At 43.1% G+C, this 27537-nt stretch overlaps 1 protein-coding gene across 5 annotated transcripts in view; it reads left to right on the top strand.

Moving 5' to 3' along the window:
* The window catches only part of LOC146810317 (ATP-binding cassette sub-family A member 10-like), a 1555322-nt gene that overhangs the window by 1035442 nt on the left and 492343 nt on the right, over window positions 1-27537 (top strand). The gene's annotated exons all lie outside the window — the stretch shown is intronic.

Raw genomic sequence — 27537 nt, 5'->3', positions numbered from 1 at the left:
AAGTTTGAAAAATGCACTTTTGTGCATTTTTCAAAGTTTCATGTTGCGCACACACATGCCCTTAGAGCATGTGTGTGTGCAACATATGTGCACATATCAATTTCAGGGGTGCAATAGGGTGTCATTTTGACACCCTTGCACCCTTGAAATTGCATGAGCAATTTGCGAGAACCTACTGGTACTCGCTATTTGCTCATGCAATCTCCGATTCATTCCTATGGGACTGGAGGCCCATAGGAATTATTGGGATGGCATTCCATAATTGCTACTCGCAATTTGCTAGTAGCAATTAAGGAAAGTTAAGGAATCGCTATTTGAATAGCGATTCCTACATGCATAGCCTTTTGCTGTTCCTTATTAGCGAATCCTTATTTTTCGCTAATAAGGAATCGCAAATGCCAATGTTGATGCATATGCCCCTTAGGGTCTAATTACAAGTTGCGAGGAACTCTGTGCAGAGATTCTGGAGGGCTGACATTTCGAAAACTGACTGGAATTTCCATACAGATTTGCTGCATTATACCACTCACAATAAGGAACCACTGTGCGGACCCAGAAAACAAGGTAGAATTATGCACCGAATTGCTGAATCCAGGGAACTACATGTGCTCTGATGAAGTGATAAAAGTCTGGAAGAACTCATGTACCTAGGTAGTAATGGGGGCCCTTAGGATGGGGAAAAGTATAGAGACTATAAGCTTGGTTGAGGGTTGCAATGCAGCACATTACAAAGGTGAGTTTCCTGGACAGATTTTCCAAAGCTAATTGGGTCCTCAGTGACTCTGTGGTTAACATTTAAAATACAAAGCAAACACAAGGAGATGATGGACGGAGTGCTGAAACTTTTCAGACACTCCCCCCACCCAGTCACAGATCTTTGTTTAAATCCCACATTGTTCTTTAGATCACTTCGCCACCCAAGTTCAGACCCAGCCATAAGCAAATTAGTCTTGACCCTGTTCCTCGTGGGAATACTGAACTGCCAGGATCCTGAAAGCCAGGTCCTCCCTCGACCGGAAACAAGCATCCTAGGACCGGTTTCGGGGCAAAACCCCTCACTAGCCAGGCTAGCTTGAATCCAGTGGCAAAGTGAGCAATGGACCCACGTATGGTCATACCCTGCCAACTAAGGGAGAACAAAGCAAACACAAGGAGATGATGGATGGTCACTGAAACTTTTCAGACACTCAGTCCCAGTCATAGATCTGGGTTGAATCCAAGATAATTATTTAGCAAACCCCAGTTCAGACTAAGCCATATGCAATCAGTGTTGAGCGTGTTCCTCATGGGAACAGTCCAGCCTGAACTGACTACCGAGGTCTTCCCTGGACTAGAAACAAGCATCCTGGAACCGGTTTCAGGGTAGCACCCCTCATCAGCTAGGCTAGCTTGAATCCAGTGGCAAAGTGAGGAAGAGACCTACGTCCGGGCATACCCTACCAACTTAGGGCAAATAAAGCAAACACAAGCAGATGATGGACACAACGCTAAAACGTTTCAGACACTCACGCCCAGTCACAGATCTGGTTTGAGTCCAGAATCATTCTTTAGCTCACTTTGCCACCACAGTTCAGACCCAGCAGTATGCAAATCAGTCTTGACACTCTTCCTCATGGGAACAGTCCAGCCCGAACTGGCATGCAAGGTCTGCCCTGTCCCAGAAACAAGCATCCTGGGACTGGTTTTGGGGTAACACCCCTCATCGCCCAGCTAGCTTGAATCCAGTGTCAAAGTGAGCAAGGGACCCAAGTCTGGGCATACCCTGCAAACTTAGGGTGAACGAAGCAAACACAAGGAGAAGATGGACTGAGCTATGAAACTTTTCAGACACTCACCCCCAGTGACAGATGTGGTTTGAATACAACATGGTTCTTTAGCTCAATTTGCCACCACTGTTCAGACCGAGCCATATGCAAATCAGTCTAGAGCCTGTTCCTCATAGGAACAGTCCAGCCTAAACTGCCTACCTAGGTCTTCCCTGGACTGGACACAAGCATCCTGGGACTGGTTTCGGGTTAACACCCCTCATCAACCAGGCTCGCTTGAATCCAGTGGTTAAAGTGAGCAAGGGACCCATGTCTGGGCATACTCTGCCAACTCTGGGCAAACACAGCAAACACATTGAGATGATGGATGGAGTGCTAAAACATTTCAGACACTCACCCCCAGTCACAGATCTGGGTTGAATCCAACATTGCTGTTTAGCTCACTTCACCCCCCAGTCCAGACCCAGCTATATGCAAATCATTCTTGAACCTATTCCTCATGAGAGCAGTCCAGTCTGAACTGGCAAGCCAAGTCTTCCCTGGACAGGAAACAAGCATCCTGGGACCGGTTTCGGGGTAACACCCCTCATAAGCCACCGTAGCTTGAATCCAGTGGCAAAGTGAGTAAGGGACCCACGTCTGGGCATACCCTGCCAACTTAGGGTGAACAAAGAAAAGGCAAGGAAATGATGGACAGAGCTCTGAAACATTTCAGACACTCACCACCAGCCACAGATCTGGGTTGAATCCAACATCGTTCTTTAGCTCACTTCGCCACCCCAGTTCAGACCAAGCCATATGAAATCAGTCTTGATCCTGTTCCTCATTGGAACAGTCCAGCCCAAACTGCCTACCCAGGTGTTCCCTGAACAGGAAACAAGCATCCTGGGACCGGGTTCAGGGTAACTACCCTCATAAGCCAGGGTAGCTTGAATCCAGTGGCAAAGTGAGTAAGGTACACACATCGGGGCATACCCTGCTAACTTAGGGCAAGAGAAGCAAACACAAGGAGATGATGGATGGAGTGCTGAGACTTTTCAGACACTCACCCCAGTCGCAGATCTGGGGTGAATCCAATATCGTTCTTTAGCTCACTTCGTCACCCCAGTTCAGACCCAGCCATATGCAAATCAGTCTTGACCCTGTTCCTCATGGAAACAGCCAAGCCTGAACTGCCAAGCCAGGTCTTCCCTGGACAGAAAACAAGCATCCTGGGACTGGTTTTTGGGTAACACCCCTCATCAGACAGAGTAGCTTGAACCCAGTGGCAGAGTGAGTAAGGGACCCACGTCTGGGCATGCCCTTCTAACTTAGGGCAAACAAAGCAAAGACAAGAAGATGATAGACGGAGCACTGAAACTTTTCAGACACTCACCCCCAGTCACAGATATGGGTTGAATCCAACATTGTTCTTTAACTCACTTTGCCACCCCAGTTCAGACCCAATAATATGCAAATCAGTCGGGACCCTGTTACTCATGGGAACATTCCAGCCTGAACTGCCAAGCCAAGCCTTCCCTGGACTGGAAACAAGCATCCTGGGACTGGTTTCAGGGTAGCATCCCTCATCAGCAGGCTGGCTTGAATACAGTGGCAGAGTGAGCAAGGGACCCACATCTGGGGATACTCTGCCAACTTAGGGTGAGTAAAGCAAACACAAGGAGATGATGGATGGAGCCCTGATACTTTTCAGACACTCGCCCCCAGTCACAGATCAAGGTTGAATCCATCATTGTTCTTTAGCACAGTTCGCCAGCCCAGTTTAGACCCAGCCATATGCAAATTAGTCTTGACCCTGTTCCTCATGGAAACAGTCCAACCCAAACTGGCATGCCAGGTCTTCTCTGGACCAGAAACAAGCGTCCTGGGACTGGTTTTGGGGTAACACCTCTCATTAGCCAGGCTAGCTTGAATCCAATGTCAAAGTGAGTGATGGACCCAAGTCCGGGTATACCCTGCAAACTTAGGGCAAACAAAGCAAAGATAAGGAGATGATGGACGGAGCACTGAAACCTTTCAGACACTCACTCCCAGTCACAGATCTGAGTTGAATCCAACATCATTCTTTAGCTCACTTCGCCACCCAGTTCAGACCTAGCCATATGCAAATCAGTCTTGACCCTGTTCCTCATGGAAACAGTCCAGCGGAACTGCCAAGCCAGGTCTTACCTGGGCTGGAAACAAGCATCCTGGGGCTGGTTTCAGTGTATCACCCCTCATCAACCAGGCTAGCTTGAATCCTGTGTCAAAGTGAGCAAGGGTACTAAGTCTGGGCATACCATGCAAACTTAAGGTAAACAAAGCAAACACAAGGAGATGATGGATGGAGTGCTGAAAATGTTCAGACGCTCACCTCCAGTCACATATCTTGGGTGAATACTAACCCTGGGCGTAGTTTGCGAAGTAGCGCTACAAGTAGCTACGCGAAGTGCACTTCGCACTACGCGAGCTACGCGTAGCTTCGCAAACTGCGTAGTGCACTGTGCAAGATGCTGTTCGCACTGATTGCACAGTGCCAGATGCTTGTCCGCACTGTGCAATCAGTGCAAACAGCATCTTGCACAGTGCAAGCGGTCGTTTTCTGCCGCTCGAGTAGAAGTCTACTCGAGAGGCAGTTTTCTCAATGTGGACTGGTAGTTTCTCATCGCGAGCATATGTGACCACTCGCAATGAGAAACCTGACCTCCACGCGTTGAGAAGCTTGCCGGGAGGTTTATTTTCCACGCTCGCGATCGGCAACTTGATGTTGCTGATCGCGAACGAGGAAAAAGTCTTGCCAGGATGTCATTTTGCTTGCTCGCGGTCGCCAACTTGACGTTGAGGACCGCGAGCAAGCAAAACATGACCGCTGCACTACGCTACGCTATGCTACGCGTGTTTGCACTGTGCTACGTGCAATTTGCATAGTGCGAAGTAGCGCAAACTTCGCGAATGTAGCGTAGTGCTTTGCCCAGGCTTAGTGAATACAACATTGTTCTTTAGCTCACTTTGCCACCCCAGTACAGACCCACCCCTTTGCAAATCAGTCTTGACCATGTTCCTCATGGGAACAATCCAGCCTGAACTGCCAAGCCAGGTCTTCCCTGGGGCCAGTTTCGGGGTAACACCCCTCATCAGCCCGGGTAGCTTGAATCCAGTGGCAAAGTGAGTAAGGGACCCACGTCTGGGCATACCCTGCAAACTTAAGACGAACAAAGCAAACACAAGGAGATGAAGGACGAAGTGTTGAAACTTTTCAGACACTCACTCCCAGTCACAGATCTGGGTTGAGTCCAGCATCATTCTCTAGCTCACTTCGCCAACCCAGTTCATACCCAGCCATATGCAAATAAGTCTTGACCCTGTTCCTCATGGGAACAGTCCAGCCAGAACTTGCATAACAGGTCTTCTCTGGACCAGAAACTAGCATCCTGGGACTGGTTTGAGATATAGACAATTTTTGTCCGTTTTGGAGTGTGGGTCCTCTCAGAAAAAAGCAAGAGGTTGTTTGTTTTGAGAGATATATATGTATGGAGGTGTATATATATATCTATAAATTATTATATATGTTTGTTTAACTTTTTTAAATTAAGTTTATTTGTTATATTTGTTAAAATGTATATTAGATTTATTTTTTTTATTAATTTTATTCTTTAATATATTTAATATTTATTAATTTATTTTATATATGTATATATATATATATATATAAAAATGATATTTTGTACAACTATATTTATGACATCGATATTTTTTTCTCTATATTTTTGTACTTACCATTATAAGTATAGGATGCAGATATTTATGACATTGATATTTTGGTCAAGATATTTTTGTATGCGTTTATTTTCGGTGTTGATATTTTGTCAGTGTACCTTCAGAAAGTATTAACTTTGTATTCCGGATCCAATAGGAGCGACGATTGTTTCCACAACTCACCGTGTCCAACACCCAACATACACATTGACAATATATTTGTTGACCTTGAGAAAGGCTCAACAAAAGGGGAATCGGATAAGAAAGGGAATTGATATGAAAGCAAAAGGAAACTAAATATCACCACTCCGATTTGTCACACTTCTAGCACTGAATGTCAGTGTTGCATTGGATATTTAAATATAACACAACTGTCTTTTAGTACCTTATTGATGTTGAATCATCTATTCCACTTTATAAAAATAACATATCTGCAGAATATCTATTTTTCTCAGATTCAATGTGTGGAAAGGGAATGCTGGTATTCCTAAAATCAATGTTTTTTAAGTGTTTGATTGTAGACGTATGCTCTTGGTAACTACATTATATTTTGGATGAACATGCTCTTGCTGTTATTGGTGTACATTCAAGTGATCTTTTGTGAAACTATAAAGTGATAAACAATCATCAGAACTATATGCCTCTCACAAGTATCAATGTATTAATTTCTTTAACACTCTCCCTACTTTCAATACAACATAAGTGCATTATGAATAATAATTATTTGGGGCTTGGCCAACTGCCAAAGATGGCGGTCACATAAACGAGTGGCTACCGGACCAGGGCCTGGCATCCCCTCAGCATCGACCTACCAAATGACCCATCCGCCTGATTCCCCAGGCTATAAGTGCCACAATGGAATTGGAGTGCTATAATCCAGCTGCAGTGTTGCAAAATAGCTAAATTACTACATGGCCTTGACATCTATGGCCCTGGCAGCAAACAGCAGATCCCTGCACCCTCAGATATAGCCGTGAACTGGTGCAGCCTATTGACGACTGAGCCATCTGAGTGCAAGACCCAGTGCAGCTTCCCCAACACCACTAGAAAGGTGGGGATGGTGGTCCGACACTGCAGGAATCGGCTGGAGCAGCCTATAGGAAACTGGGCCTGAAAACAACTAGACAGAGGCTCACATTGCCACTCAATGTACCTGAGCGCCCTGGGTGAGGAGAGGCCTGCAAGTGCCACAGCCGGAACGGCCTTGACGAAACACCTCAGGACTGATCATCGAACCCGAAACCGGATTCGTGGCTACACTGTGACAGGTGCTGAAAACACACCACGCTGCACCTGTGACGTGGATAGTTGAGGCCCAGGAACACCCTACATGCGTGGGCAGATCCGGTGAGTGAGGAAACCTTGCCCCCCCCCAGGAAGAAATATAGTCGGCGTGATCAGAACTTACAAGCGGAATGCACTGAGCCCCTACATCAAGAACCTAGACCGCACACAAGCCTGGACTGCTTGGCCTGCACTGTGCGGTGCATCCGGCTGCCCCATTTAGCCGGAGTCTCTACCCCCATGGCTGTGTAAGATAGATTCAGTGACTGCATCGGAGGGGGAAACCAGAGAGGCACCAGAAATACTACCTGAATGGTGAGTACAACGATTGGGGAAGGCTAATTGAGTCTGACCCCGGTTCGTTGATCGTCCCTGCAGGCCTAACAAGGTGAACTTCAAGAAAATATCCAATCAGCCAACCATGTGTTTTGCGGAGAGGTGGCTTCATTGGGGGCCCTGCGCACTATGAAGTTGCTGGCTGGGAACTCAGGCTCCACTGAAAAGGTGCAGTTGACCCGGGGTTGTTGCGACACATGACCAACCCTAGGGGACTTAAACGGAACGTAAGGCCACAATACTGAGCATACATAAGGAAGTTTGCCAGGCTCCCCTTCACCACCGGAAACTTCACCTCCTCCCTCCTGGCAGTGAGAAACTGGACCCCTTAACCTCTGGACACACTGAGGAAGTGCAACAAGGCAGCACGTAAACACCAATCACGAAACGCATATTCATGTGGAATATGGCTCTCACCGGATTGTGAATAGTCCTGAAGCTGGCTTCTAGGAGGCACCGGAACACCGGATTCCCAGCCAGGAGAAGAGCACCAGGGGTGCCCCCATATGCTATTGTCTCCCGAATACTTAGCTACAGGGATCAGGACATGATTCTCCGAGCAACAACATGCGCATTTAGCTGATTCCAGACTACAGCAAATGCAGAAAAGGCACGCCTCATACCAAGGGATCAAACAACATCTCCAATCCTTGAACCTGAGGTACACCCTTCTATACCCTGCCAGGCTCAAAATAATTCTTGACCGAAAAAGTAACTTCTATGACACTTCTGCTGAGATCTGGGAAAGGGTAGAGTACACTTCTCTGAACTACCAATAGATGCTGCTCTTAAGCACTCTGTCAAACCCACAACTCAAAGATGTCAACCGCAAGCCTGGTGTATAAAACCACGAAGGCAAGTTGAAGCCCTCCTACCCACCCCTGAGCTCATGGGTAAACGACCTCTGGAATTTATAGGATACACTTACAAAGTGATGTGGTGAAGGGTGACCTGAGCTTGATGGTGATGACCACTGCTAGAATATTCTGTTGCTAGTTCTGGGGTGGGCTGGGTGCTGGGATGGGTAGGCACTTCCCACCAGGGCGAGTAAGCGAGAACTATCTGGGTAGCCCAACTTACTTTTACGCCACTGTGGCCCCTTTGGCAGCTGCACATTATGCAGCTACATGTTTAGGTTATGTTGCACAAAATGTTTGGTCGAACAATATTCCTCAGTTGAACCTAGTGTTGGGAAGTTTACAGGGGTTAATGATGGGTGCTACACGCTTTTTACTCAGACATAATAGAACTGACCGATGTTAAGGTGCAATTTGCATAACACACATAGGAATTGCTCATGGCAACAGGTCATTAATATAACTACACAACCTGGAATATAGGGGGGATGTGATCAATACATAAGCGACACAGAATCCATGCACAGCTGGCCAAGCGCAAAGCGCATATAGTGTTTCTGCAGGAGAATCATCTGTCTGCTGCATAGGCCACTAAACTTCAAAAGAAATGGAAGAGACAGTTATTTAATACAACTTACTCAGCATTTGCGCCAGAGCTGCAATTTGGATCAGGGCAGGGATCCCTTTCATCACGCAGGAGAAGGGTATAGATATAAATGGCAGGTACGCTCTACTTCATGGTACCTTAGATGGCAGTCTACTAGTGTTATGGAGTCTCTATGCCCCAAACACTGATCAGGATGCATTTCACAAGCACGTAGGAACAGTACAAGCTGACTGGACCCCATACCCCTGCATCCTGGGTGGAGACTTCAACGCAGTCTTAGATGTCAGACTGGACCGATCCCACACCCCACTCCCGGGAGCTGTTTCAATCCATCAGACTAAATCACTATGACCTGGTCACAGGGGTGGTTATTAAGGGGTGCATGGTGCAGTCAAAATGAAGGCATGAGGGAATACTCTTATTACTCATAAACCCATGAATTGTATACACAAATAGATTGCATATCCTGCAGTCTTTCACTTCTAACACAGATCACCCACACAACTTACATCGGTAATACACTCTCAGACCACAACTCCTTGGACATAACTACCTGCAGGGGACGTGTCCATGCACCGGTTCCCACATGAAGACTAGATCCCAGCCTTGTAGAGAATAGTGTTTTCCAAGCCACCATGTCATCAACCATTGATAATTATTTCACAGAAAATGCGGGCACAGCCTTCTCAACAATGACAGAATGGGAGGCGTCTACAGTAATCATACGCAGAACTGTAATTATGTCAGTAGTGGGTGTGCGCCAAACACTTAGTCAGGAGTTGAAAAATGTAGAAGGGACCCAAGAAGCTTGTGCAAAATATGCAGAAATCCTGGAACAACTGCGGTTCATAGATTACCGCACATACACACAAAAAGTTAATACCGAAGCAGACAGACCATGCACTCTGTTAGCACGAATAATTAGAAACGCCCCCCCACCTACACCCATACTGGAATGGAATGGAATGGAATGAGGATTTGTAAAGCGCGTTGGCTACCCAGGGGCGTCCCAGCACTGTAAAGAGCTTGAGCTGAGCTGGAGAGGCTGGAATAGGGGGGGCTTGGTGAAGTTTTAAACCGAAGTTTTGCTGAATAGCCAGGTTTTAAGAATCTTCCGGAAGGTGAGAAGGTTGGGTTCAGACCTAATATGGAAGGGAGGGAGTTCCAGATCCTGGCTAGGTTGTAGGAGAGCGAGCGGCCTCCGCATTTGGCCTTCCTGATGCGTGGTACTGAGGCGAGGTGGGAGGTCGCAGATCTGAGGGAACGGGTGGGCTGGTAGGCTTTCACAAGGGGGGAGTTGATGGAGGGACCTGTTCCCCAGTAAGAGCGGTGTGCGATGCACATGCTCTTAAATTCAATTCTGGATCTCACCGGGAGCCAGTGAAGATCTCTCAGTCTGGCTCTTACTGAGGTTCGGCGGGGAATATCCAGGAGAATTCTTGCCGCACAGTTCTGAATGACCTGGAGTTTGTTGAGCGTGGATTGAGGTGCTCCAAGATATAAGGCGTTTCCACAGTCGAGGCGGCAGAGGATCAATCCTTGAACCATAATTCGTCTCGAGTGGAATGGAAGGAGAGGAAGGATTTTACGAAGCAGTCTCATCAGCCCGAAACAGGTGGCAGCGAGCTTGGTGGCCTGATGGTTAAAGGAAAGAGTGTGGTCAAGCCAGATGCCTAGGCTCTTGATTTGCTCCTTGGGTTGCGGGGGACTCCCTAAACAGAGAGGCCAGATAGGGTCAATGGTTTTTGCGATGTTATTTCCAAGGAGCATTATCTCTGTCTTGTCCCTGTTAAGTTTAAGACAAGAGCCAGACATCCAGGTAGCAACTGCTTCCAAGCATTTGTGTAAACTGTGATAAGAGTTAAGGGGGGAGTCCAGCGCTACCACTAGCTGCGTGTCGTCCGCATAAGTAACGATCTTCACCCCAAATGGGCGGACGACATCAGCTAGGGGACGTAGATAGACATTAAAAAGGGTAGGGCTCAGGGAGGAGCCCTGAGGCACTCCACAATTAAGAGGTCTACTAGCAGAAGTGAAATCCCTCTCAAAAACCCTGAAGGATCTATCTGTCAGAAAAGATCTCATCCATCTGAGTGCAGTCCCTGACAATCCTATTCCTTCTAACCGATGGAGAAGGATATTATGATTAACAGTGTCGAAGGCGGCACTTAGGTCGAGTAGGACGATGGCCGTGGACCCGCCATCGTCCAAGATCCTTCTTGCCTCCTCCGTCACTGCAATCAATGCCGTCTCCGTTCCGTGACGGGGCCTGAAGCCGGTCTGGGAGAGATCTAGTATGTTATTGGCTTCCAGGAAGTCAGTGAGAACGGAGTTGACATGCTTCTCGAGAAGCTTACTGAGCCATGGTAGAAGGGAGATGGGTCGGTAGTTGGCGGGGTTAGATTGGTCGAGACTAGGTTTTTTTAATAGAGCTTTGACCATTGCTCTTTTCCATAGAGGAGGGACAGTACCAGTATGGAGTGAGGAGTTGAGCAGGTCTAGAACAGTGGGCGAGATCTGATGGGTGATCTGGGTGAGAGTACTGGGAGGAGCTGGGTCAGTGGGTGATCCAGATTTAACCTGTCCCATACGTTTTTCCAGTTTAGTAGGTTCTAAGGGAGGAAAGTTATTGAGATCGTGAGGAGGAACTGTCGTGCAGCCTGAGTTGACAGAATCTGTGGGCAAAGTGACAGAGTGGGGGAAAGAAGAGTTGATGGTTTCTATTTTCTGGTAAAAAAACTCAGCTATTTCCTCACAATGGGTCTGAGTATGGTTATGATGCTTTGGTGCCTCCGGTAGTTGCAAAAGGGTCTTGGCTATTCGATAGATCTCCTTGGGTTTGGACGCGGCATTCTCAATCTTGAGTTCGAAATATTTAGCCTGAGCTAGGTGAATGTCCGCTTTGTAGTTTTTAATTGCTGTTCTATAGCTCAATTTATCTGATGGGAGGTAGCTGAGGCGCCATTTCCTCTCCAGTCGTTTACATACACGTTTGGCCTCTCGTAGTTCATTCGTGTACCACGGGGATGTAGGATTGCCCCGCTTAGGATGGGAGTTTTTTAGTGGTAATACTGTATCTAGGGAGCTGGTGAGCCACGTATTATAGTTATCATTATCTTGAGTGGGGGTAGATGTGTGAGTGGGTTTGGTACCTTGTAGGAGATCCTCCCATTCAGGTAGGTGGAGTTTAGACCAATTGCGTGATCGTTGAGTCATCGGGGGTTTGGGGGGGAGATGAGGCAGGGTCCAAGTGAGCGGGATAAGGAAGTGATCAGACCAGGGAAGGGGAGAAGGTTTTCCAATGTGAAGGTTTTTACAGTTACTAAAGACGGGATCTAAGAGGTGTCCTTTTAAGTGAGTGGGACCGGTGACACGTTGGTGCAGTTCGAGGGCGCTTAAGCTTGAGGATAGTTCTCTTGCTATAGAATCATTTGGGTCATCCAGGTGGATGTTAAGGTCACCGAGAAGAGAGAAATTGGCAGCGCTAACTGCAAGACTTGCTGCTATCGAGGCAAGGTCTGAAAGAAACTGCCTTTGTGGTCCAGGCGGGCGGTATATAAGCATACCCGAGAAGGTATGTGTGGCGCTGAATTTTATAAAAAAAGGAAGACATTCAGAGTCAGGGAATTTTACAGGGGTACTGGTGACAACGTAATCTGATTTGTAGATTATAGCTAGACCACCGCCAATGCCTTTTTTTCGGTCAAGGTGGAGTATTTGATAGCCAGGAGGAAGTGCTTGCACTAGATCAGGTTCAGAGTATTCCTGTAACCATGTCTCTGTGGCGAAAAAGACGTCTGGGTTTATCTCCTCCAACAGTAGAGAGATTTCCGTAGAATGTTTAGGAAGCGAACGGCAGTTAAGCAACAGCATAGAGAATGATGTCGCTTTCTTTACGCCATGAGAGAGGTGGAAGCCACACTGATTACAAGCGGAATGTTGGGTAGAGGGATCCCAAGTGTGTAAACAGGATGGCCCAACTGTCTGGTTTAGTTGGCGAAGGAGCTGCGGGTGGTAGGTAATGGTATGGCATAATGATTGAGCAGGGGGGGTGGCCCCTGGCCCCGGTCGGTCGCGGACGGGCGCAGACGGGCTTGCCTTAGGCGCGCCTTCGGCACGCAAACGTCGCGCCCGCTGCGCTCGCCCGATGTGCGACCGGAATATGCACATTGTTTTTACCACTCCGGGGTTGTGGCCCAGGGGGCGTGGCCTAAAAAAGGGGCATGGCCTCTGCTCGTGGCGCGAAGGAGAGATTGCAATGGGCGTGTAGCGTCAGCGCTGGATCTGCTGCGACTGGCAACTAGTTTCCCCAAAGTAAGTGGCTTTTAAAAACACAAGTTATTCTGTGACAAGTTTAAAAACACAAGTACATCTGTGATGAAGAGTTTTGGGAAATGTGGTTCCTCGCTCCCGTCTTCCGCCTCAGGAGCTTGACTCTAAGCTTTTACCTGGCGCCCTGAATCGGCGTCTTTAGTAGGAGTAGGCTTGGGGGCGTGGCCTAAAAAAGGGGCGTGGCCTCTGCTCGTGGCGCGAAGGAGAGATTGCAATGGGCGTGTAGCGTCAGCGCTGGCTCTGCTGCGACTGGCAACTAGTTTCCCCAAAGTAAGTGGCTTTTAAAAACACAAGTTATTCTGTGACAAGTTTAAAAACACAAGTACATCTGTGATGAAGAGTTTTGGGAAATGTGGTTCCTCGCTCCCGGCTTCCGCCTCAGGAGCTTGACTCTAAGCTTTACCCCAAAAAGAACCCAAATAACCACACAGAGCAAAATGAACAAGCATTCTATAAATACTACACTGCCCCACAAAGAGTAGACCCACAGGCATTTGAAAACTTTCTAAGCACAGTCCACTTACCCCAAATAACAGTGGAAACAAAGAAGTTACTTGCTGTGTCGATAACTTCTGCTGAAATATGAACAGCATTTAAAGAACTACTTAATAATAATACTCCAGGCCTAGATGGTATACCCCATGAATGTTATGCTGTCTTCTCCCAGCAGCTGGCTCCCAGGCTAGAGAAATTATATAGAGAGTCTCTACTGGCAGGATCTTTGCCCCCTACTACATTGCAGGCCCTAGTAACCTCTTGCCTAAACCCAGCAGGGATCACACTGAGCTCTCTGCATACAGACCACTCTCTGTACTTAACAATGAATACAAAATACTTAGTAAAATATTAGCCAGCTGACTCTTGCCTCATTTACTGAAACTAATACACATTGACCAATGCAGGTTTGTTCCTACATGTAGCACATTATTAAACATACTTCGGTTCTGCAACGTTGTGACTCTTACTGGGGCAGGGTATTTGTCACTAGACATTTGTCAAGCCTTTGACACACTGGGTTGAGACTAAATGATGACCTCACTCCAGAGATTTGGGACAGCCCGGGTACGCACTGGGGCCCACATATCACAAGCGTATCAGGTACAAATAGGCACGAGCCAGGGATCCCCCCTCTCACCCATATTATTTGTACTAGCACTTCAGCCCCTTGCACATAGACTGCACGCCAAATCTATAGATTGGGGTATCACTATTAACCATACGATGCACATACTATATTTATATGCAGACAGCATAAAATCTACTCTAAAGACCTACAAGAGAACTTAAATGCGGAAGTGGGTAGCTTTGCTCAGTTTGAATCCATCACAGAAATAGCCAATAATTTTGGGAAATCATATGCTTTCCCCTTTAGGAGCAATCTTGATAACCCCTTTGGAGAATATGATATAACTGTTACCCCTACAAATTTTTGATACCTAAGAATACAAATTTGTACGCCTGCACAACCTCCTTGAAGGGAATATACAGAAGGCAATAAGCTCATTGCGTACTCAGGTCACTTTCTGGACATCTGTTCCCCTCTCGGTTGCAGGCCGCCTAGCAATATCTAAAATGTTGATGCTCCCGCGGATCCTTTAATTTTTCACAAACCTACCAGTGGTGATTCCCAGATACATTTGTAGAGCATTAAACACACTACTGATTGATTTAATATGGAGCACAGGCCGTCGACGTCTCAGTTTAGCAAAATTACAACTTGCACCAGATGCGGGGGGAATGGAGTTGCCTGACTTTCGGGCATACTGTCTGACAGGGCAACTACAAGGGCTCTCATACTGGACGGTGGGAAAAAACCTTCATGAAATAGCTTACACGTCTCAGATGATTGACCAGGGTACATTACATAAATAAATATGTGCAGGTGCAACAGTCCCACCATCAGCCCCAATGCTGCTCAAGACTGCACTCACTTACTGGAAACATGCAATAAAATACACCACACACACTCCCACGTATGCTCCCAGTAAACCATTCTTGGCATTCCCACCCCCAAAGGCACAATAACATGACGTGGACTCATTCCATGGACACAGTGCTGGAGTGGCGGAAGTTGGAGCACTGTTTAGGAATAGAATGTTACTATCACACACAGACTTCATGCATAAACAGGGAATCACGCGGGCTCTATTCCTAGTAAATGCCAGCCCGGTATGATATTTTAAACAACTTTGGGCACCTAACGGGTTAGAACCGGACACAAATCAACTGATACACTCACTATATTTAATGGGGACGGGAAGACACTTGATTTGCTGGTTTTACAGAGGCATCCGAGCTCACCAACCCTTACCCTTATTACAGGTGCATCACAATTGGATAACAAATTTTAACAGAACGCTCTCAGACAAAGAATACCCCAAGCGAGTATCCCGGCCACAACATACGTTTTAAATTCATACAGTATATGATAACACGGAGTGCATACCTAACACCACACAAATTACACTCCATCTTCCCCAATACCACGGCAGCATGTCCCAGATGTCATGATCAGGATGCAGATTTAATTCACATTATCTGGACCTGCACTGGCTTACATAAATTGTGGGGCCAAGTCATAACAACCCTTAGGAAGGTGATAGGAGGTACCAGTTGGCAATTGGTGGAAACTTGCATATTGAGCCCCTATACATTGAAATAGTGTCAAGAAGCTCAGGCTAAATGTGCGTATCTGGCTCTTATTTTAGCGAAACGTTGCCTTACTAAAAGGTGGAAATCCGCAGCCCCACCCAGGACATTGGCATAGTATGTGGAGGTCAAACACAGGGGACCAACTGAAAGTGGTGCTCTTCGCAGGGAAGAACACAGGGGTCTCCAGAAGAGACCTGTAGCAATGAGTTGGGACCTACTATTGGAATCCTTCAAAGTGTGAAACACATTTAACCCCTAAAGATAGACCTATCAGGTAGCTCCACAATCATACCCACGGTAAACAGTACCTCCCCACTTATCGTTGTCCTGGATATCTAGTCCCTTTCAAACTCTTAACAGACAGTTATGAAAGCACACATGAGTAGGGTTCAAACTCCTCTCTACTGAAGCCGAACACCCCATGGCTCCGATCACAACTGAATCCATGCCATTATGCATCATAGGAAACACTTATATCGAACAGGTCCTTCCTTGACTATATGTTCATCTTTGCACCCGTCGGCAGGGGGGAGGGGGTATCTTTACTATAAATGTTTTAGTTAATGTTTGTTCCTCTTAAAATAGCTTAAACAGTAGTGGCCATCAATAATGATGAAATACACTACCCATCAACACACTCCGAATGTTACACTGAAGAGTAGAGTACTTCTTAAAGTGAACATTGTATTTTTAAATATGGCTGTTGGTATATAAAACCACTGTATGCAAATGTATTAACTTGAAATGCTGTCACTTGAAATATTCAATAAAATATGTTTAAAAAAATAATAATAATAATTGAGGGCCTGATTCACAAAAGTAATTTGCACTTTTTTGTTATTAACACTTTTGAGTAGGTTTCTACTGTTTGCCTATTCACCAAATCCAGGTGTAAGTTACTGCTGCAAAACAAAAATAAGTTCAAAGTCTAGTACCACACATGGCAACCATTGATACTGCAATGCTTTCCCGTGGAAAATAATGAAGAGGATTCAAAATAAATCCCATCGGAAATAATGTTAAATTTCATTACATTATTTAAAATAGTTAAACATATAAATAAATATAATTTGGTACTAATATATAAATATTAGTACTTACATTAAAATAGTTTAATACACTTTTTTAAAATTAAAAATGGATGTAGGGAGACTTTGCAGTTCAGGAAGAGATCGCTGCATGCTTAAACATATTAAAGTATAAAGAAAATAAAAACGTTTATTTAATTAAAACATATATATTTTATGCTAAGTAATAATGTACATTTATTTCCTATATCTATTTTAAATTTAGAATGAAATACTAAAATGCTACAGCACTATTAAGTTAAATTTAAAATAAAACTTTAATTAATGGAAATGTATTAATTTGAATTCTTTTTCTAAAGTGTAAATTAAAAATAAAGTCAAACCTGAAGAAAAACTCCTTTTTAATATGCATTAATAATGATTACAATTGATGTAAATAATTAAAATTAATTTAGGTACATGCTATTTAACTGCAATTTTTCATTAATTTATTTATTCAAAATAGGATATCAAAATTTTTGTATAATTAATATATGAATATATATATATATATTCACTAAAAAAAACATAGGTTTCAGGGGCATTATAGTTAGCTGGACATTTCCCTCGTACGAAACCCTAGAAATTCCCCCGTTATAGTTAGTTCAGCTAACTATAACTCGCGTCCCCGCAATGCACTGCTGATGACGTCACATATTACATCACTCATGACATGGTCAGTGACATCACTGATGACATCACTGATGACATCTCAAATTACATCACTGATGACATCACTGATGATGTCATCCAGTGAGTCTGTGTTTCTGTAAAGTTTTAATATGTTTAATATATATATTGAAAGGCCTGTTGAAGAATGAGTGGGTGTACAAGTGTGTGAATGGATGATTTTCTAGGTGCGTAACTGACTCTATAAGTGAGTCATTAAATGTACCTTACTGCAGACTAGTGACTAAACTGTGTGAATGTCTGTATGTGTCGGTGTGTTGGTGTATAAGTGGCTGCATGGTTTTGTGAATACCTATATGTATGTGTATATATGGGTTATTGATTGGTTGTCTCAGTATCTGTATGGGTGCCTGAGTGTTTGTGTGGGTAGGGTGTGTGTGACTCTGTGCATAGATGTGTGAGTGGGTGATTCTATGGTGCATGGTTTTAAGAGTGCAACTGTGATGGACTGTATGGTTGGGTGAGTGTATGTATGAGTGTGTTAGTGATTGAATGTATATCTCAGTTGTACATGTGTCAGTAACTACATATGTGAAACGCAGTGTATATGTGTGTAAGAGTATATAACTATCTATATGTGAGAGTGTGTGATTGAGGGAGTGCCTGTATGGATGAGTGTGTGCTTGTATTAGTAATTGTATAAGAGTGTCAGGATTTGTTAGTATTTTTATGAGTAAGTGAACTTGAGTGTGTTTAACTGTATAGGTGAGTAAATTGGACTGTGATTAATTATTTGCATGACTGACTAGGTGTGCCAGTACCTCCATAGATAATTGGTGGTGTGTGAGTGTCTATAAAGGTGTATAAATGCATATGATAGTCCTGTACGGATTGACTGTAAGTATGAGTGACTGTACAGGTGAGTGAGTGGAGATGTATGTAGACCTAAGAGTCAATGAGTGGGTATGTAGTTATTGGTATTGGAGTATCTATGGTTTTCAAAATGGCCGTCTGAAATTTTGAGTCGGTGTATCAAAGGTTATATTAGGGTGTGAGAAGATGCACTAATTTATTACATGGATGACATCATCAGTGACGTCATCAGTGATGTCATGAGTGATGTCACTGACCATGTTATGAGTGATGTAATATGTGACGTCATCAGCAGTGCATTGTGGGGGCGTGAGTTATAGTTAGCTGAACTAACTATAACGGGGGAATTTCTAGGGTTTTGTACGAGGGAAATGTCCAGCTAACTATAACGCCCCTGAAACCTATGTTTTTTTAGTGAATTTCTAAGGTTTTTTAAATGCCAATTCCTAACTATAACGCCCCTGAAACCTTTGGTTTTTTCAGTGAATTTCAAAGGTTTTTTAAATGCCAATTCCTAACTTTAACGTGCATGAAACCTATGGTTTTTTCAGTGAATTTCAAAGGTTTTTTAAATGCTAATTCCTAACTATAACGTGTATGAAACCTATGGTTTTTTCAGTGAATTTCAAAGGTTTTTTAAATAATAATTACTAACTATAACATACCTGAAACCTATGGTTTTTTAAGTGAATATATATATATATATCGGCAAACACTCTCCTCACTCGAATCAAACCAGCTGAGTAGAAGGGAGCACGGACCACGGGATTCTTGTGGAATATCCGTTTTTATTCAATGATTTCAGACAAACAAGACGGCCATTACGCGTTTCATCCCTCCTGGGGGACTTGATCACATGACGCAGATCTACCAATGGCATACGGTATTTAAAGTAAACCTTTTTTTGTATTTTTTTAAGTGTCATCTCATCTGATTGGGCAGCATTTCATTGATGATTTCATATGCAAATCACATTCTAATATCTAACAATTTATGTCGTATGTTCATCACAGACGTAAAATAAGTCATAATTATAAAGATTTTAGGATAAATCCTTGATTGCTTACTAGCAAAGACTTGCAATGTCTATTAAAGAAACCTAATCCATTCTAAATTGGTAGTCTGTAATTTGACAAATTTTTCCACAATGGAGTGAGATAGAATTATTATCACATGTGCAAAATATGGCTCTATAGATATTTAAAATTTCCCACATTGTATGGAGACACAATTATTAAAAAATATTAAACAAATATGTTCCAAAAATGAAAACTGTTAATCACACATGAATAAATACCATGAATAAATATAATTAACACGAATGACATTAAGATGGTTAAAAGGTTATTCATATATACGTTTATACATATACACAGATATATATTTATATATTTATTTATATATTGTTCCCCAAATATATAAATAATATATATATATATATATATATATATATATATATACACACTTATTTAAACATACACATATATGTATGTGGTGTGTATGTTTATCCAGATATATATAATGTATAACTATTTTTAAGATAATAATTTACATTTTTATTGTCTTATAATTCTCTTTTAATTTAATAATATAAATGTGTGTGTGTGTATATATATAGATATACACACACACACACATATATATATATATATAATTAACAATTTAATTACACATAAGTCAGTAAACAATATAAAAGAACACATTTTCCTAAAAGTATATTATATAGTACATACATTACTAATTAAAAGCATATCATGTTAACTGCACAGAAACATAATAATACAATTATTTTAAACAATATAAACAGAACCATTAAATTCTAGGAATAATGCATTTACTATTCTCACTGCAGTTGGTGCAACAGTAGGGAAAGCTTTGGACTTAGGAGGGGTAACATTTATTATTCCCACTCCAGTCTGTGCAACAGTAGGGAAAGCGTTGGAATCAGGAGGGGCCACATTTACTTTTTCCCGCTCCAGTCGATGCAACAGTAGGGAAAGTGTTGGACTAAGGAGGGGTAAAATGTACAATTCCCATTCCAGTTGGTGCAGTAAGTAGGGAAAGCGTTGGACTCAGGAGTGGTATCATTTACTACTTCCATGCCAGTCAGTGCAACAGTAAGGAGCGCATTTCGTTTTTTAAAGAGTTTTATATAGCGCAAACTTGACCGGAGCGTATCAGGTATCAGAGCGCTTTACATGAGCACCAGTTACGTTACAAAAGGACACATTCATTTTTGCGAGGCATGGGGATATTAAGCGATTTGCCCAAAATCACAGGATGTTGGGCGTCCTTGCCGAGACTCAAACCCGGTTCCCCAGATTTGAGGTCGACCGCCCTTGGCGTTAGGCCAACTCCTCTCCCCTGCATTGGACTCAGGAGAGGTAAAATTTACTATTCTCACTCCCATCTGTGCAACAGTAGAGAAAGCGTTGGACTCAGTAAGGGTAAAATCTGCTATTCCCATTCCAGTCTTTGCAACAGTAGGGAAAGTACTTCACTTGAAACCCATATCGATTTTAATACAAGTATTAATTTCATAAAATGCTAAACTATTACATAAATATAAACTTTAAAAAATTAAACGATTAAAATATTTATCAATTTTTATAAATATTTAATATAAGATTTTTTTAATTTAATAATTATTTCATTAATTTTCCACACTATAGTGCCACATACCTAGCAACCCACGCTTAACATATCTAAATACAATTTTTTATAATATTTACATAATTTACATAAATAATTAAATAATTGATGAATAATAAAATAATAAATACATAATGTATAATTAATCAAGTAAATACTGTCCCACCCCATACCTACAAATCCCACAATATCTACCTAAAATGTAAATTAAAGCATTTTAGTAATTACACAATGTACATAATTAACAATTAATTAATTCATTATTAATTTATCGATAATTAATCAATTATTTAAATAAATCCCATCCTATACCCCTACAAACCCAACAACTATGATTACCCAAATTACATAATTAAACAACAAATATTTACATAATGTATCAATAATTAATAATTAATCAAGTAATATTTAATTAATTTAATGTTTGGTTGTTATCCGAAGGGCATCTATACTGGACAGAGCTGGTTCTTGGGGAGGGCAAACCTTTGGCTGCGCAGACTCCTTACATGAGGTGGATCTGGTGTTAGGGGCTAAGATTAAGAGCCCGTGGGAGCCAGGGCCAGTCTTTACTGATGTTCCCCGTGGTCGAACACTAGCGGATACCTCTTTCTGCGCATGTTGTTATTTGGATTGAACTGTGTGCCCTTTGTGACTACCGAAAGTTGTAAAGTTAGGATTTTGTCTCAGACTACTTTTGTAAATCAGGCCCTAAATCTTGTACTGAAGCCTGAATAACCACCCTACCCCCTTATAATTTAGGGCCCAGCTACGATGCAGTAAGAAATGGCTCCGACCGTCGGTCAGAGCCATTCTTACCGTGTCGTAATCTCCTGTTTGGAAACATTTCCGACTATCCTATTTTGATGGAGTCATTGAGAAATTATTCCAAACAGGAGTTCCAGATGGCTTATGACCGGCTCGGAGATCCCGTCTGCCATTCGGAAGGCATTCAGTAATTCTTCGTCCGGCTCTTTCCGGCTGAGGGATTACAATGGCAGCTTCCCACTGCCTTTCTGTGCTGGCCTTTCTGACACAGAAAGGCATTGGGAATCTGTCTTTGGGGCCCCCATCAGGGCCCACATGGGTGCAAGGCCTCCAAATGGTGGCCTAGGGGGCACCTATGATGCCCTCCTGTTGATCCCTCACCTGGTGGCAGGCACCTTAAGGTACCTGCCACCAGGTGCAGGGATGAACTGCACCTCTGCTCTTTACCATGAGAGCATGCATTCTGTTTGGAATGCATGCTCTCATGGTAAAGAATAGGATTGCATCCTAATTCCTGGGCTGGAACCGACGACAGGAGGTCATTTGGTTCCAGTTCCAAACCAATGTCGGACCGACTCCGGTCTGTCCGACATCGGAATCAGGCCTAAAATAATAAAGATTTATTTTTTAATATAAATCATCCTGCTACAAAATCTTTCAAATTTCTTTTTCTGCCACGTTTCCCAAAAGCATCACTCCACACTTCCATTTACACTACCTGATCCTTCTCTCACCAGATCACTCCTACAATTTTCTTGTTAGTTAATCTTCTCATTAAGTGACACACAAATGTCAGAAAACCAAAGGAGGTCTTTTACCATCTCAGCATTCACATTTTCCATTTTCCCTTTGAAACACAATGTGACCCGCTTCATATGCCACACTTTTCCACTCTACACATGCAGCATTTTTCAGAATCAGTTTTCGAGCTTCATAAAATTAACTTTATTCCTTGGCCACCTTGACCGGTTTCTTGAGTCCTACCCAATTGCATACTTTCACATGAACTAACTTGCCCTTGTTCCAATCATCATAATACTTTATTCCAATTTACCTCTAATCTTTTCATCACCAATTCTGGTGACCACTTCAGTACTGTGCTACTGCATAACCAATCTGGTGAAAATTTGCACCTGTGGGCCCTACCTCTCAACATCATAAATGTAGACAACCCTGCAACTTCATTCTTAGTGATTCTATATACCCAAACCTCTTTCTTTACAGCTATTCTCCAATCCTGTCCTTTGGCAACTGCTTCCTGAATTACACCTTTAATTACGCGGTTAAACCTCTCAACAATACCGTTTCCACAAGGATTGTAAAGTGCTGTAGTCTTGTGTTTAACTCCTACACTTTAAAAATATGTTTAAATTGTACACCATTATCACTCAAAAGAGTAACAGGAATCCCCTCTGACCAGAAGGTTTTATCTAAAAAATCCTACACCGTAACTGTCTACTCTCTCCACAACTTCCACCACAGGCCACTTAGTGAATAGGTCCATCAACACAATCACAAACTCCTGCGACTCGCCAATTGGACCCATTAAATCTATGGCAACATTTTCCCATGGCTGATTTGGGATCAAAATTTACGTCATCGGAGATCTTAACGTACTCAAGGTTCTATCTGAAACAGAGCAAACACCACAACTGCAAACAAATCTCTTGTAAATGTAATGTAATGTAAATTGATACTTGTATAGCGCACTACTCACCCACAAGGGTCTCAAGGCACTTGTACGAATACCGCTGTGGAACCCATCCTGGCTTTCCCTGTGAGGTGTCCACTCCTGGGCACCCCCAAGGTGGAGGCCAGGCATCCTTAGCGTTGTGGGGGCCGTTGTGGAGATTAAGCAAGCTATTGCCCAGAGTTGCAGAGTGGGACTCCATGATTGGAATAGGTACCGAGGCGAGAATTGTCAGGTCCATGGAATTTTGAGCCCAAGACCCACCGAGGTGGGGAATTGAACCCTGGTCCCTGGCCAGACTTCTGCATCAGGGTCTGCCGCTCTAACCATTGAGCCACAGTTCTCTTGACTGCCTTATCCACACCCGGCCACCAAAAGGATTCCTTAACGACATTTTTAGTCTTTACTACGCTGAAATGGCCTTCATGAAACAAATCCAATATAGCACTCCTCACACCCACAGGTGGAATTATCCTACAACCTCTGCAAACGATATCCTTGTCCACAGATAATTCAGATCTAACCTTCCAAAAAACTCTGCATCCTCTGACAACAATTACTTCCTAGGCCAACCACAAGACATGTAATTCAAGATTTCCTGCAAAACGTTGCCCTCCTTATGTTTATTTTCCTAAACCAGATGCTCAATAGCTGGCAAACAAGAATCATGGATCAGTGCTACTTTGAAATCATTCCAAGGATCATCCTCACACACTTATATTGGATTGGGTAATCTAGATAAATATTCTGCTAACAAATCATCGATAATCCAGCTAAGCTCACAGAGGTCGATGTACTACCCTCTGTAGTAAGTAATTTTACTCATGGTTTATGATCACTGCAAATTATAATAGGCTTTCCTTAAATAAAACCTCAAAAATGATCTGGCACCCATGCACATGCTACAGCCTCCTTCTCTACGATCGGATATTTCTCCCCAGAAGGAGATAACGACTTGGATGCAAATAAAATTATGTTTTCTTCGCTACGACCATCCCCCAGTGTGAGTACGGCCCCAAGTGCCTTGGTGCTGGCATCCACTTTAACATAACTTTCCATATTGGGGTCAAAACTGCTCAAACTTGGTATCTTTTCTAAAAATTCCTTAATATAACAGAAATCTTCTTCACAGAACGAATCCCAGCAAAATTGAACATATTTTTTAGTAGTTGTCTGATATTAAATACTCTCTCTGAAAAATTAGGAATACATTTGGCACACTATTCAGCCATTCCTAGAAAGGATCTTATCTAATTGATAGGAGCAGATGCATCTGTAATAGCACTAATTAAAGCCTGTTAGGCTTAACCCCAACCTCACAAATTACATGTCCCAAATAAGACATACTTCTTTCTGCAAACCTACACTAGCTAAATGCAATTGTCAACCCTTTACTCTCTAAAATTTCCTGAATGGCATCCGTCTAAATTGGAAACATCCAAACGGCATGATGAAGGTTGTAATCTTCCTAGATTTCCCTGACAATGAGATCTGGTGATATTCACTAGAAAGATCAATGGTTGAAAACCTTGCTACAGTTTTTAGACTTGATACTATTTCAGTTATTTTTGGTAATGGAAAATAGTCAATAAGAATATTATTGTTTACATGGCGCAAGTCAACACATAAACAGATTTTTCTATTGCTGCTGTGGACAACAACCACTGGAGAAATCCAGTCTGTGCATTCTACTGGTTCTATAACATCCATGTCCACCAATCTTTCCATTTCCTTTGAAACTTATTCACGTGTCATAAAAGGTACCATTCTCATTTGATGCACCTTAGGAATCGCATCACTTTTCAGTACAACAGCATGCTCAAAACCTTCCAACATACCCAAATGTTTCTTGAAAATATTTGGATACCTCAGTTCCATTTCCTTCCACACCATGGTTACATCGTCCAGCACCAGGACTTTATCTTCACTATTCGGGTCTAGAACAATATGAAGATTGCCTTGATCTTGCCACCCTAAAATCGACCTCTTTTTGCTACGTGCAATTTTCCTCTTGCATGTCTGTCCTTGACCATCTGTATCCAATAATGTCAATTGTTTCACCTGTGAAACTCTCTGGCTTAATATCAGATGGATATAAATACCATGCCAATTTTCTTCAAAAATATATGTCTCTATACCTCCCATTCACATTTGTGAATGGTGAACCAGAATCCGCAAAATTTTATTCTAACACCACCTGCAGATATGTTGCATTCTGGCTTGCCTTTAGTACTTTTCTCCGCAATGTTTGTTTACTAAAATCTCCATCACTTTCACTACCACTTAAACGTTTGGCTTCATATATACATTTCACTTTGTATTTCTTTTCCATGCATACTTTGGCATAATGTCCTACAATACTACAATTACTGTATTTTTGCTTTATTGCAGGACATGACTTACTATATGCCAAATGTTCCTTGCTTCCACAACGATAACTGTTCTTTCCATAGTTGAACCATTACTCTTGGAATCACCCTTCCTTCCAAAATCTCCTTTACGAGGCATAAGCTTGCAAACACACAATAAATCTTTGTCAGGTTGCTGTAATTCCATGGCACATCTTCCAGACATCTCTGCCTTATGCACAATAGTTATAACTTCTTCCAAATGAGAATCTCCATTAATCCACAACCGTTCTTGGATTGTGGTGTTATTGGCATGCATGACTAATTGGTCCCTAATTAAGTCATAATGAATGACGCCAAATTTACAATCAATAGCCAATTTTTTAGTTCAGTGACATAAACATCTACAGCCTCCCCTTTATGTTAACTGCATTGGAAGAATTTAATCTGGCCATCCCAATGCATACTTTAGGTGCAAATTACTTGTCTAAATGTTGTAAGGAAGGCAGAAACACATTAGTGTCACCCCCAACACTCGCTTTAGGCATGCAATTAAAAGTTTTCAACCCTATAGTATCCAAAGAATGTAGTAGAATCCTTTTCTGCCGAGTTACAATTGGCACTCCCACCTGTACAAAGAATTCCCAGAGACTGAATTCCCAAGGAAATCGATTAAAAGTAGGACACAAGTCTATTACCTTGTCTATTACCTTGTAATCCAGCAGGAATATGCCGATCCGCTCAAACAGTACATTTTCCAAGCCAATTGCGTGACAGTTGAGTTAAATTAGTAGTGACTGACAAAATGGCTGCTTCCCGGGTCACGTTGCATGACCTTTGCATGCTTCTCACGTGATTACGTGCACCAAACCTCAACGTAATTCCTGTTCACAGGGAACATCACCACGCTCAACAGCAGAGAAAATTAATACTGCTTGTGCAGAGTGCATGTCATGCTGCGGTCCCTCAAGCCAAGTTTAAATCCTGCTTCCCACAAACTTCAGGATAGCTTGCTACACAGTTGTACCGGTAAGTACAATGGATTCACGTTGTAAAATTCGACTGCTCATCTCAGTAATCCGCCGTCAGCATGAAGATACTGTGTAATCCACAGGTATCAGCAAAAAAAATTTAAAAAAATGCCGTAAATCAAATTGCCATTCCTTGGTTCTGGAAAGCAAAAAAACAGGTTCCCTTGGATGATGAAAATGATGGTCCTTTCTCAGCTCATCACCATATAGTTGTGGTACATACTCCAATAACCACGCAGTTTTCTTGGAGTCGTAGTTTAATCCCTGCAGGTTACACACACAGGAAACAGGTGTTTCAGGTTCGGCTGCAGCAACCGTCTGAGCTGGAACCCTCACACAGAACACCATTATGTCACTACACATTCTAATAAAGAATATGACCATAGCACAGGCTGGTTTCACATCCGACCGCCGTCATTGTAATTCGGCGGTTGAAAGTGAAACCGAAGATGGCTTTACGACCGACATTAAAATTTAAAGCACTATGGGGCCGATTCTGATCTCGCTCGGAAGGGCTCCGAACGCGATCTGGACAGAAAAAGTACAAGCCGTACGTGTGTTTTCCATCCAACTCGTACAGCTGTACGAGGAAGCAAGTACGATGCGAGAAACGCGAAATCGCCGACCAAATCGTTTCTGGGTCCGAACCACTCTGCACATCTCATCCATACGCAAACCGTGCCAAGCAATTGAGGGGATTTCTGACCGAGCCAGTACGATGCGCCATTCCGGCAGCCGGATTGAGTCTCCCAAACATAAACGCTCCAGGAAGCGGCTTCGGGTGTCCGCGCTGGACACCCCTTCACATGTAGCCTTACAAGTCACTCACAGGGGGGACCCAAGGGTCCTCCCTACACATGCATGTATGGTGCGGGTGGCACAGACACGTCCCCACTACAGGGGGCGCCCTTG

This window comes from Triturus cristatus, chromosome 7, assembly GCF_964204655.1.
Source record: "Triturus cristatus chromosome 7, aTriCri1.1, whole genome shotgun sequence".
NCBI lineage: Eukaryota > Metazoa > Chordata > Amphibia > Caudata > Salamandridae > Triturus > Triturus cristatus.
This window is presented reverse-complemented; position numbering and strand designations above follow the sequence as displayed.